This window comes from Ahaetulla prasina, chromosome 4 (assembly GCF_028640845.1).
Source record: "Ahaetulla prasina isolate Xishuangbanna chromosome 4, ASM2864084v1, whole genome shotgun sequence".
Lineage (NCBI taxonomy): Eukaryota > Metazoa > Chordata > Lepidosauria > Squamata > Colubridae > Ahaetulla > Ahaetulla prasina.
In genome coordinates, this window is record NC_080542.1 from 107,314,138 (window position 1) to 107,327,949 (window position 13,812).

The 13,812-nt window shown below is 38.7% G+C and overlaps 1 protein-coding gene across 2 annotated transcripts in view; it reads left to right on the plus strand.

Moving 5' to 3' along the window:
• TWIST1 (twist family bHLH transcription factor 1) overlaps positions 1-13,812 on the plus strand; it is a 121,156-nt gene that overhangs the window by 23,367 nt on the left and 83,977 nt on the right. For both annotated transcript variants that reach the window (XR_009154901.1, XR_009154902.1), the window contains exon 2: positions 7,069-7,160. The gene's annotated coding sequence lies outside the window, so the exon portion shown is untranslated. The remainder of the gene's footprint in view (positions 1-7,068; positions 7,161-13,812) is intronic.

Consider the following 13,812-nt stretch of genomic DNA (forward strand, 5'->3'; position numbering starts at 1 on the left):
ATATACCCTGTATTTCAGGGTAACCACTGTGCCCATTCTACAGATTAAGGTTAAAGATTCATATATTTGGGGGAAAGTATACCATACTGTCTTTTTACCAAACTAACAAATGTCCTGTAAATTGACAGTCTCACTATTCTGCCACTGGAAATTAAAGGAAACTGAATTATTGCTAGTATCTCAGTACAGTATATTGCATTGCATTTGAAAACAAGACCTGTCAATATAGTAAGTATTAAAACTGCAGAGTCAATCTATCATCTGCAACAGACTCACTTGGAATAAATTGCAATAGAAATTAGAACTCTTCTTCCCAAGTTTATAAAGATCACAGCTTTTGTATAGTTCGGGTCTCTTTGAAAAGTTACTTTTGAAATATATTTCACTGCACCATTCTATAAACATTCACTCAAGAAGCAGCCCACTAGAGAAAAGAGGACTTAACTTCTGAATAATCATACATTAACCTTCAATCCACCTCTGGAGAACCTCATCCGGATTCATGCCTCAATAATTTCAGCAAAGTTGTCAAAATATAGAACATGAAGAACATGTATATTTAAGTCAAGCATTTTTAACTACTCTTGATTTCAGTAGTGTATTTATACAAATGCTCTCAGCACAATTTTGCAGTCTTACACAGGCACTTAATTTTCCTGATAAAAACAATGGGACCAAGGAACATTTAAATTAGGATGAATTATGTGAAGATAAATTGAATTTGCACATGCTGCTGAAGTATAATTTAACTATAGCTTGTGAGTTGCAGCTGATTGCCTTCATATGTTGCTCTGTCTTAGCTGCTAAATTAAACTAATTTCCCCAAATTTCATAGCCAAAGAGAGCATTACTGAAATTTCTTGGAGCTCATTAACTGGAGACTGAATAGGATGGGGACCCTTTCTTTTTTTCAGTGGCATCCCTCTTCCCATTTTCCACACAATAACTTGAAAGGTAGGTTAGACTTTAACATGGCTAGGTTTCTGGTATCAGTCCAGCACACTGTAATGAACAAATTACAAGGCATCCACTAAGCCAGAACCAAGTTATGTTATAGTTTAGTTTACTGGAATTCCAAGACATTGCAGAATAAGGATGTAACTCCAGTATTGTCAGCAGAGAACAGGCTAAGGAAGTCTGCTTTATCTGCATTACAACTTACGCTTCACAGGGTGTTTAAATATGGAGGTTTAACCTTAAGATAGTGATGACGGGCTCTTTCATGCAAATTCTGTATATTTTTGCTACATTTTCTTTTATGTTTAAAGTCTTAAATTTACAATTTTTATTGTAATTAGCAAAAAAAATGTTAGCAATCAAATATTTTGATTTTATAATTATCGTATAGTAAATGCCTATAGTATGTTTGTTACATTACTTATTCTATGGATCATTGCAGTGTTATTCTTCAAAGCTTCATTTTGCTGGATGATGATAAGAAAGAGCCTTGACTTTGCTGAACCCTTTCTTCTTCCTTGGTATCAGCATCATTCTAAGTTCTCCATTTATAAAATAGGAGCAACTTCTCCCAGTGTGTCTTAAGAATATAGAACAAATCAACCCAGAGTTCCCTTTTGAGGTGTAAATAATCTGGTTTAAATTATCCTGCTTCAAACACATTATGCAAAGACACTTTGGAAAAGGCTGTAATGTTGGGAAAGGTGGAAAGAAAGAATGACCAGCAGCAAGGTGGACTCAGTTACAGTGGTGATGAGTGCACCTGAAAAAACAGGATAGGGATAGATCATCATGGAGAAAATCTATCCATGTGGTCGCTAGAAGTTGAAAACTCCTAATCAATCAATCAGCACCTTAATCCCTTTTAAGGTTCAGCAGCTTTTTGAATGAGTAAGGAAGGAGCAGGGATTTGCGTGGACCCCCCATAGATTTCTTGTATTCTAGGGGTTCCAGATTGTTGACCTTGGCGATAGAAAGTCCACGCTTCAGTCCCTCCGGGAAATCAACGGGCGGGCCTGGAAGCAACCACACACTCACTCGGCTGTTTTTTTGCTGGTTCTTAGGAAGTTAAGAGACGCCTTGAAACCCTTGGGGGAGGTGGCTTTTCGGAACAGCCCCGCCACCCGAGGCAACTATCTGGATACTTCCCAGTAGAGAAGTCGGGACATCCAGTATTTAGAGGCTTAAGCGACCCCCTCCCCCACGACGTCGCCTCTGCTCCCTCTTCTCATAAATTCCTGCGGTTGACAGAAAGGCACTTTCACACACAAATTATAATTGATACCGTATCAGGAAATTAAAAGTAGCCCTAATCCTTAAAATGCTTTCCCCAAAGTTTAACTCCCTCAAAACCAGCGAGTCTTACTCCTGAGAGAAATGCGGCCTTCTGGCTTTATGAGGGGACCTGACAAGCTTTTCTATTCTGGGAAGAGGTAGAAGTTTTTTTGTCTATTAACCAAAAAGGAGAAGGATGGTTTTCCTGTCCGATGTGCTCCCAAGTTCTAATAAAACCTGTTGGTTCAGGGTTAGAAAAGGAGGTGGTATATACAGTGCAGGGACCTTCTGATGTCCTTAGCACTGTATAATTGCTGTTGGATCACTGACATTCCAGTACAAATAGGTCCCATTTTTGTTTTTCTCGATTCCCGGTATGATCAACCCCGAGGATTACTAAAACTGCACACGGATGTTTTATGAGTGATCCACAAGGGGAATAATGTTGAAAGACCCGGCAAAATGAGTGAGGTGGGCGTAAAAAGAGCGATTATCCTGCCCTTTCGCAAAGCAGCGCAAGAGAAACTGGATTCTGTCAATCCCTACTTGATCGCACCCTTTGCTTAAATTCTATCAACTTTTCCTAGTCTCCCGCTGAATCGCTCTTCAATTTCCACCACACTGAGTTGGAAACAAAGAGTGAGTACAACTCGGAGTCGCCCGCCTCGTAGCTTTTTCGATTAGTTCGTTTACAGCAGGTTTTATCTAGCATTAATCCCATTTTCGAGTTTCAGGGTATTTAGAAATTAGCGCTGCGTTGCCTAAACTATTAATAGGCTAATTTTTCAAGGAATAAGCGTGGCGACCGCAGGCGTGTGGGGGCAACGCTCGCTAAGAAAGAGCAGAACTAACTGCCCTCTCCTTGTGGATCTCTTTCAAGAGGAACTCGGTCTCGAGATCTGGAAACTATCAGGAGGTGCACAGAGTTGAAATATTTTGTATTTCGTTGCTGCCATCTCATGGTCGTTCTTATTTGTGCAGCGCTTATTTTGTAGCCCTACGTTGGGTTTCCAGTTCTTTTCCTTTTTTTTTTCCTTTTCAACCCCTTGACTTTAAATTTGAGGCCGGTATATTGGGAATAATCTCCTCCACCACCACCTCTCAGTCACTGAAGTCAAAAGTCTAGTCAAAACTCGATTTTTCAGTGTGCAGGAAGGATCGGGGACTGAAGTTTTTATTTCTTTTCTTCTTTTGAATTTATTGTTTTCAGGGGTGCGATCCTACTCTTGAAATGATGTTGGCCAGGTGTATTTATGGTTATTTGAATATAGGATGCTGAATTAACTGAGTCCAGGATGTCAAAGCTCATGATAACATGATAACATTAAACTTAATGTCAACTGCTTTAATCTAGATTGCAGAAAATATGACTTCTGTAACAGAATCATCAGTGCTTGGAATGCTTTACCTGACTCTGTGGTCTCTTCCCATAACCCTAAAAGCTTTAACCAAAAACTTTCTACTATTGACCTCACCTCATTCCTAAGAGGACCATAAGGGGCGTGCATAAGAGCACAAACGTGCCTACCGTTCCTGTCCTATTGTTTTTCTTTTCTTCTTCCTATATATATATATGTTTATACCTCCTAACATTTACTCATATATATGTTTATACTATATAATCTTTTTGTATGATGTTGTGACAAAATAAATAAATAAATAAAAAATAAATGATCATAAACTTTCTGAATCATAGCTCATTGGATCAAAAATAAGGTTGGTTTATTCTGAGCCCTCAAGTGGCCATGCAGTATTTCACTTTCATATTATGCAACCAAGTTTTTGGATAAGAGCTATTAAAAGTACCCAGATTTTCAAAATGCCTTGATACAATTTCATTCTAGAATTGGCTATAGCAGGAGCAATCATTTCTATGTATCTTGTCCAGGAAAGAAAAATGATTCCTTTTTTAGTCCCCCCAACTTAAATATGGATATCATAAGGATATTCAAGAACCTTGTGGTATCTGAAAGATTTGCAGCATAATTTCTGGTTTTGCATCACATATTTTTTCATGGTTAATAATGGTAAACTCAAGGAACACAATTGTCATCCAGTGCATCAATGGAAATACAACAGTTCCACTGATTACAGCATTTTTCTTAAATCCCCATTCTGTTTTAATACAAATGTATCAGTAACCTTTAAAGTGTCATAGCACTATAACTTAATGTAGATATTAATCTAAACCAAAATATAGTTTGCTTGTTTATGATTTGGATGTTGAGTGAATTCAACCAGTCTTGGTTTAGTCTGTAAAAATGATTATGTAGACCAGGGGTGTCCAAACTTGGTCCCTTTAAAGCTGGCTGAGGAACTCTGGGAGTTGAAGTCCAAAAGTCTTAAAGGGACCAAGTTTGGACACCCCTGATGTAGACCATAGCTCACAGAGTTGTATGAATCCAGTTTATATAGGCATACTTGCTGTCAGATTTCTGCATACCCATGCCAATGTAATTAAGGGTTCATTCAGAAGCATTGCTTTCTGAACAAGCATGTATTTCACATTTTTCCTTTTAAAAATAGGTTTTTTTCTATTGTCCTTTGATCATGGCAACAGATGTGAACAACTTTTTGGTGAGGGGGGATAAAATAGAAACTAAGGAGCCCTCCCAAAGTTGGTGCTGTCCAGATGTGTTGGATTAAAACTGCTACTAATCCCACCTACCACAAGAGAGATATCCCTCCCCACTGCTTCCACTTTCCTCAGTTGCCATTCTATTTTTGCGAGAAAAATGCAAGCATTTAGATAAGTGATAGGCAATTTTAAGTTTTAAAAAAGTATTCTATATTTGTTATTATCCAATTTTGCAAAATTTCAAAGATCTAACTTTTAAACAATGGTTTTTAAATATTTACACATTTTGAATCAGATTATTTTGGCTCAGCTTGCCTTCCAGTTTCATTAAATTTCAGTGCCCATATCACAAGCCAGCATAATTAAATACTGGTTTGTCAGTCTGCTATGAGAGATAATGTCAAATATATTTGGAGGATTCCAAAATTCTAGAATTTTCAACCTAACATTCTCCTTTAGGCAGAAAATCTCATTGGTTATGTTGGAATTGAACCACATTTTGACCACAATTTTACCTTAGCCTATTGGTTGAATTCAGCCCATGTAGTCAAAGTATGGGCTGAGCTAGATGCCATCTCTAAATTGGGTGAGCTTAGTAAATCATAGTGTGTGTGGGAAGGGAGTTTCTTTCTTTGTTCAACCATGTTAGCTTTTCAGAAACTGCCTGGATCAATCTGTGGAGTTTTCTTGGCAAGGTTTTTCTGAAGTGGTTTGTGATTCTTCCTTCTTATGAGAGAATGATTAGTCCATGGTCACCCATCTGTATTCACAGCCAGGGTCTCTCTGTTTCTAGCTGATGCCTTTAACCACTACATCAAGTTGGCTCTGTAGTTTAATGTGATGCAAATCTAAACACTGGGATAGGCTCACACCCAACTCTTTCTCAATCTGACCATTTCTCTCAGTGTTGTTATACAAATGAAATAAAGAAGGGGGCACCTCAAAATATTTTTCTAAAGGGAAATCACTTTTCTTTCACTTCAAATTTTTAAAAAAGTCGTGCCATGTATTTTGTATCCTTCAATGAGCCAGCAGAATCTTGGGGCATACAATGTAGCTGAATCCAGAAAGGGTTAACTATTGTGGCGGGGGGGGGAGGAAAGCTGGCTATAGGCAGGTATGTTGGGTTCCTTCTGCACCCCCCCATTCCTTTTTGAGGGGAGGGGAGATGTTGAGCCATGTGTTAATGCAAGTTAATGAAATATTTCAGCTATGCTGCTCTGGTGCATCTCTCCCCCAGCAAACATACCACCTCCCCCTTTTTTCTTTTCTTCTTCTTCATGAGCTTCCTGAAGCACCTTTCAACTTCAAGGGCTTTACACCAATATAAACCAGATCCAGAGCAGAGCGGCTTTTCCTCCCCGCGCCACCCCCCCCCCAAGATCTAAACTTAAAACATGTATCGTAGATCAGTTTTCATCCTGTGAATTTAGGCACAACCCCGAGACCTGTCTTTTCAAAGAGAGTGGAGGCTGGAGTCTGCTATATTTAATCCAGCCAGCTATTAAATGTCCTCGGGCTTGAATCACGAATTTCAAACAGGAATCTGGAAATGGGGGTAATGACAGATTTTTTCCTCTCCCCTTTTTAAAACAGTTAGGATAAGAAAGGAGGGGGGGGGGAAACTTGCTTTGATTTTGGGACAAAAACAATAAAATCCTTTTCCCAGCACAAGAAAAAGTATCCATGGAAAAAAATAAATGAGGGAACGTGGAGGATTTTTCATGGGGCCCAGTACAATTTTATGTTTTCCTTAATATTTATAGGCTAAGGTAAAATCTCCTTCAACCTGAGCTTGATTCCTGATGACTTCATGGACATTTTCATATTGTTTTCTTGGCAGGATTTTTTTAAAAGATCTGCCACAGCCTTTTTTATGGAGGGTTTTTCAACCTCCCAGTCTAGCTTATGGCACAGATGTTCCTGATGATGCTGTAGCTTCCAAATCTAGGCAAATGTAAAAATGTTAGCCCCAGTCTTCTCATTTAGCTTACTTTCCATATTGTGATGTGTCTTATTTTTGTTTATTGGGATAGATCCATACTTTGTCTTCATTAATTTTGTTAATTAAAGTGGGACTTAAATCAGTTTTAAGAATAACTATTTTAAACTCTTTAGCATCTGTGAGAATATGACCATATTTTAATCCAACCTACATTATAATTAGTATTTTAGAAAAGTAACAGCATTTGCTTGTCATAGAAAATGTAACAATGAGACATGTGATATATTAATGGATTAAACCTGCACTTCCACAGCCACCTACTCTGAGCATCATTTAGCTGATTCCAAGAAAATACATACAGGATTGCTGAATGAGACTCCGTGGGACATTTCTCAGTAGCCACAGGTATAAATTTCCTGCTTTAGGAGATATAATTTTTTGTCAAATCTATGTTTATTTCAGTCTGGAGGACAGATTCCTTTCTCCTTCTCTTAATATGTAAAGGAATAGTATTTTTTAAAAGGATGATGAATAATCTGATTAAATGGCCAGGGAATTTAACATTGTTAAAAATATTATCAGATACTTAAAGTTTACATTGCTAGCTATGAAGTCTGGTGAGAAAATATAGGTCATCTTTCCCCAATGATATCTTAACTTGTAAGGAAAAAAAGCCCTTGGTCTCAGTTGTCTCCCAAATACATGGATTCAAAGCTTGCTGATATGAATTCTACAATAACTGTTTTACAATCCCATCTTTGAAATTCTTCAATCTAGGACTGTTCTTGATAGCAACAGCAAAGGTTTATAAGCCACCAAAGGACTTGGCAAAAAAGTATGCTGACTTTAAAAGAAATACTAGTGACCACATTTCTAACCATACTCTGTCTTGACAAAAAAAGCAGAAGGAAGATTATGACCATATGGCGATGACAAACAGATGGCACTCCTGGGTTAAAGCAGTGGGCAACATTATGGGATTCCAGCCCCAGAATACAGGGTTCCAAGTAATAGATCCATTGCAAGCAAGAACTCTGAAGCAGATGAATTCCTCAAAGGATAGCTTTATTGGAAATATCATATTGGCACATATCTGATGAAAACCAACTCTGAAGGGCCCCTTGGTTTTCACCTACTGTATTTTCTGGAGTATAAGATGCAACGGAGTATAAGACACACCTTAGTTTTTGGGAAGAAAAATAAGAAAAAAGCTGATTGGCAGGTGGATTGGCCTCCCGGAATATTCCCAATCAGCTATTCCCAGAGGTGAATTTTAGCAACAGGTTCCTTGTGCCTTCCTCTGTGCCTTGCTTTTTTCTTTTTTTTCTTCTTTTTTTTTGCTGCCTCTGAAAGCCTCTGAAACAGAGCTTCAGAAAAAAGCCTCTGAAGCTCTGTTTGGCGCTTTTTTTCTAAGCTCCATCTGGGGCTTTTTTTCTGAAGCTCCGTTTCTAATGCTTTTTTCAGCCTCTGAAACCCCAGTTTTAGAAGCTGGGCGGGGCTACATTCGAAGTATAAGATGCACCCAGATTTTCACCCTCTTCTTTTTGGGGAAAAGGTGTGTCTTATACTCTGAAAAATACGGTAATTAAAAGTAAAAGTTTTTTCCTAAGCCCCAAACAAATCAGTCACATGGGCCAATCAAGGCAGTGTCCACTTGTCTGGTGACATCACTCCTCCTTCCTCCGGCCAGGTGTGAGAATGTCCTTAGTTCCCAAGAGAAAGTATTTTATTTATTTTGACTTCACAACCCCAGCTATCTCTAATCCCCTCTCCCTATCCCTTGCTCCAGTGTGGCAGCACTGAAGCTCCAAGATGGCTTCAGCCATCAGGATTGACACCTTCTCTTGTACCCCATCGTAGGTGCTTTAAGTTTTAAGTTAACAGACATGTCAGATAGTCTATTAAAAGCTTCCCTGTCCTCCAAGGGATAGATTTGGGGCCTATAGGAAGAACTTTGGCATCCCTGCTGCCAAAAGGCAAGTAACTATGTGAATCAATTACCAAGAACCAAATGTGCCCACAGCAGCTATAAAGGCCAAAAGGATCAGATTAGACTCCTATGCCCAGCCTTTACTTGCTAGGATGCATTTCCGATGGAGCAGAACACATGGCTTTTGCTGCAAGAACCTGAAGACACTATTTTTGAAGTGGAGCAAGAACAATCAGTCAAAGGCTGAGTTTGCTATGGGCAGGTTGAACAGCAAGTTCTGCTTTCCTTTCCTTGAGAAATGGCAAATTACTTGACTCTCTTGCCATCAGTGGGATTGCTGTGGTGGTGCAGTGCTTAGAATGCAGTATTAGAGATTAATTCTGCTGATTGCCAACTGCCAGCAGTTTAGCATTTTGAGTCTCACTGGCCCAAACCTCCCATCCCTCTAAGATTGGTAAAATAAGGACTGAGATTGTTGGGGGCAATATGCTGACTTTGTAAACCACTTAGAGAGGCTATAAAGCACTGTGAAGCGGTATATAAATCTATTGCTATTGCTATTTCCCCCGCTCCTCTAACTCTCTGACTCCTTCTCTCTCCCTCTCCCTCCATCTGTCTTTATTTCTCTCTCTCTCTCTCTCTCTCTCTCTCTCTCTCTCTCTCTCTCTCTCTCTCTCTCTCTCTCTCACACACACACACACACACACACACACACACACACACACACACACACACACACCTTTAGAAGCCAGGGGCTCAATTTAAACCAAAACCAGAGTGCCCCTTTTGTCAGACTGCTATTTGCATTAATGACCATCTAGGATTTTTATTCCCATGAACAAATGTCTATTTTGGACTGGAAGTGATTGTCAGTTTCCAGAAATTCATTGCATTTGACTGAGAACTGCTGACATGCCTAACAAAGAAAATATGCAAAGTTTCCAGTTAAATTTTCGTATATTGCTACATACTTGCTAGAGACATTAGGAGGATTCACTTCCTCAACATTTAAATTATTATGGTTACACGATGAAGCACTTGAGTAGCAAATAGGCTTCTTAAGAGGACAGATGCATTTTATTCCAGAGAAGACACCAAAGAAGAGGTGGAAGAATGAAGGTGAAAAGCATGAATCTTACATATAGATACATAAATGTTCAGTGTATATTTAGCTTGAATTATGATGGTGATTTAGAGTTCCTTTTCTTGGCAATATCCTGCATAGCAGATATGGAAAGATCCTTTCTGTATATAATAATTGGATCTTGAAAAGGTTCATCCAGATAGGTAAAATAAACTTAAATTTGTATTCTTTCGTGAATAGGATAAGCGCTATCATTTTTAATGTCAAAAAGAAGTATTTGCTAGATCCAGCAAAGAACTACGGCTCCTTCCTCTCCTCTTTAGAACCACCTCTACACAGTTTCTCAAAGATTTAAAAGCTTTGAGCATTGATCGTGTTTTCTTGCTCTACTTCTGAAGTAGCATTTATAGCTTAAAGTTGTGCTGACACTCATGTGCTGCACATTTTACCAAGATTAGGTTAGAGACAAAGGCTCCATGTTCCTATTGGTCACCTAAGGCTATTGTGAGCATCACTCTAGTCCACAGTCCACAGTAACTGACTGTTCAAGGCCAGTCACTTTTTGGCAGTGGAAGAGAGGGGATGTCCTCAAGAGCTTTTCTTCTACTTCTCTTGCATTCTTCTTGGAAGAATGGCAACAGAACTATGTGGTATGAATCAGAAACAGAAAGTATCAGGAAAGGGAGAGGAGGGGATATTTTAATCACCCCTCTCCTCCAGATAAAACTGACTAAGTAGCCCTAACAGAGCAGGCACAGCAGTAGAGTGAATAAGGTATAGTTTTTGATATGTTTCACCATGACTTCCTTAAGCCTGATGAACAAGTATGACAAGCCAGCTCCAATCAACAAGGGCCTAATCCATTGGGAAAGATAGTTTTACTGGGGCAACAGAACATTCTGTAGTATTAGGAACTGGTACCAAAGAAATGTGGTGGTGCAGTGGTTAGAATGCAGTACTGCAGGGTACTTCTGCTGACTGGTGGTTGCCTGCAATTCGGCAGTTCAAGTCTCACCGGCTCAAGATTGACTCAACCTTCCATCCTTCTGAGTTGGTTAAAATGAGGAGCCAGATTATTGGGGGCAATATGCTGACTCTGTAAACCACTTAGAGAGGGCTTTAAAGAACTGTGAAGCGGTATACAAGTCCATTGCTATTTTCTCTCTTCCTGTCCCCCCCCACACACACTGAATGAGGCATAGCAGCCAGCAGCTAGTCCAGGGCAGTAAACATCTGGGTGGCTCCACCATGGAGTCAACTCATGAAGGGATACAGTTTATCATCTGGCAACACTTCCCATTATAAAGAGATTTATTTCCTAGAAAAGTAGAGTGAGGGAAGAAGAGACAGACCACGTTTCTTCTCCATACATCTCTCACTGACAGGAGACACAAAGGAAAGATTTTTGTCAATCCCACTAAGAGATGATTTAATGGATCATAGAATCGATGGCATAAGGTTCATGGATCTCTTGATGCTGGTCACTGAAACCAAAGGAGGCATTCACTGCCCCAATACCTACTTCAACTATAGATGGAATCCTTATTTTGCTTTTCTTCTCTGGGAAGATTGTGCAAAGTTTTGATTTCATTTTGAATAACATTTAATTGAATCTCTAAATCAAACTAACTTTCTGAAATGAGGTAATGAAATAAATTGAAGCTCTTATCCAGAATCAAAGAGATCCTTTTGAGCTGTTTTAGACAATTGAGATGGCTTTCATGCAAAAACCTCTTTCAAAGATCGGGTTGAATTCATTGTTCATTGTTCATTATTGATTCATTTCAATAATCTGATTTGGGCATAAATAAATCAATTTTCCAACTCTGATCATTTATTCAAATTAGACCAACACACCTGCATACTCCTATTTTTTGGCTATCTAAAATCCAAAAGCATGTTATCCTCTACCTCTTATTTACAAACAGCATGTTTTAGATATGACTTCTTGGGGAGCCATGGTGAAAAATTGATCATTACCTCCTTCTTTTGACCTATCTCCCTGCGTTGTCTTTGCTTTTGTGTGTTGACTAGAATTTACAAATTCTATTGCTGCTTAGAAAGAGTTATCACGAAGAATCAACCAGTTTGTGAATAAATAACTTTTTAGATTTTGCTTAAATTAATAGGGTCCTCCAATGAGATCCGTTCATCAGACTAAATCATAATGCAGTATTTTGATTTATCATTTAGCATATTGTGGATATCATATGCATAATTATTAACTTATCTAGCTAATGATAGGCTACTTTTAAAGGAGGGAGAAAAGAAGATATTTTTACACTAATTCATCCAGTGACTAACAAAGGACAAAGTTTTTTTAAAATCAAAATAGAGAGCAGAACAGAAATGGCTTTTATAAAAGTTGATTAAAATATTGATCGGATAGGTTGCATATATTTAACAGCATGCATTTTTCTCCTCCTCTCCCTCCTCCTCCTCCTCCTGCTCTTCCTCTTCCTCCTCCTCCTCACCTAACACCTGAGGCTGAGTCACTTAGTTTAGCTTTTTATCTCTCTGCAGATAATAATATATGAAATAATAAAAGTGTTTTTCCCTTTTCATGTTGCACCAAATCACTCTTATTATTGTTATGGCCATTCTCCAAAACAAAGGCAATTACTTTCTTGGAATTTCACTTGCAAGGATTGTTTTCGGCAACAAAACTGATGACAGGGTGGAGAGGAGGCTTCTAAAAGGATTGTCTTTGGATCCAGGACATCCTCTGCGTAGATGAAGGGGCTGCTGCTTCTCCTAGGTGTCTTAGACATAAAGAACAGTCCTTTGATCTTCAATCCTGGAAGAGTGAAACATATGACGGGTCCCAAGGCGGTAGTGGTGGTTTGATAGGAGTACATTTTGGCTATGATTTATGAGCAAAACTCTTTTCTGACATTGCCAGATGTAGAACATCGTATCCTTTTGAAAAAAAATTAGAAAAAAGAAAGAAAGAAAGAAAGCAGGAATCCATGTACATTTTCTTCCATGTCAGCCTGTTTTGGCTTCTTCCTGACTTTTGTGCTTACAGAAGTAAACCTGCCTGTATTCAGTGGTCAGACTCATGTAGCCAAGGGCTGTGTTATTCAACACACTGAGCTAAGGCTTGATGAACCATAATTAGTTGGCTGTGTTCATAGAATAAAATGAGTTATAAACTGTTATTTGCAAACCACCCGCATTACGGTGTTACTTGAACCAGGCCGTGCTTTGACTGCAGCATGAAATAGTCCAGTGAGTGGAATTCAATGTCTTTAGGATGCTTGTCCAGACTCTTGATACTTTGGAATCCAGCACAGTTATGATCCTTCTTGTAAAATGGAGAGCGGAGTTCTAAATGTAATTGTGTTGTAAACCTTGATGAACGTATCTTTTCTTTTATATACACTGAGAGCATATGCACCAAGACAAATTCCTTGTGTGTCCAATCACACTTGGCCAATAAAAAATTCTATTCTATTCTATTCTATTCTAAAGAGTGCTTAACATTAAAATAGCTCAAATGTTAAAAGAAATTTGACTGTTGACCATTTTCAAGAGCCCAAATAGTGTTCAAACAGAAATATTGAAGATTAATATTAAAATGTGTTACGGTAGGGAAAGTTAGAATTAGAAAGGGCTATGCTGTAAATGTGATCCAGGTTCACACTCATCCTCAGCTGAGATAGTGAATTCAGGGTGGCTCCTCTGCCCAGTCCATCCTATCTCATACAGCTGTAGCAGAGATAGAATGGGAAGGTGCTCTAGAGCAAGAATTTTTCAGTCACAATCCAAGAGCTCCATCACAATGCCACGTTGTCTCTTTTAGGCTGAGAAATGACTGACAAAATTTTACTTTGCAACTCAGTGTCCATGAGTAGTTGTTATATATTGACCTAATTTACTTTCCTGGTTTTAGTGAAAAAAAAAAAAAGGGAGAAGTGATGAGTGTCCAAATACCTGTTAGTTTAATAATATTACAGTACATTGTCTAGGAGTAGAAGGTTAGTTGTTTAGAGCACTACTGTACATAGTATGATCTGGGTATTTTTGCTCAGTCATTCAAG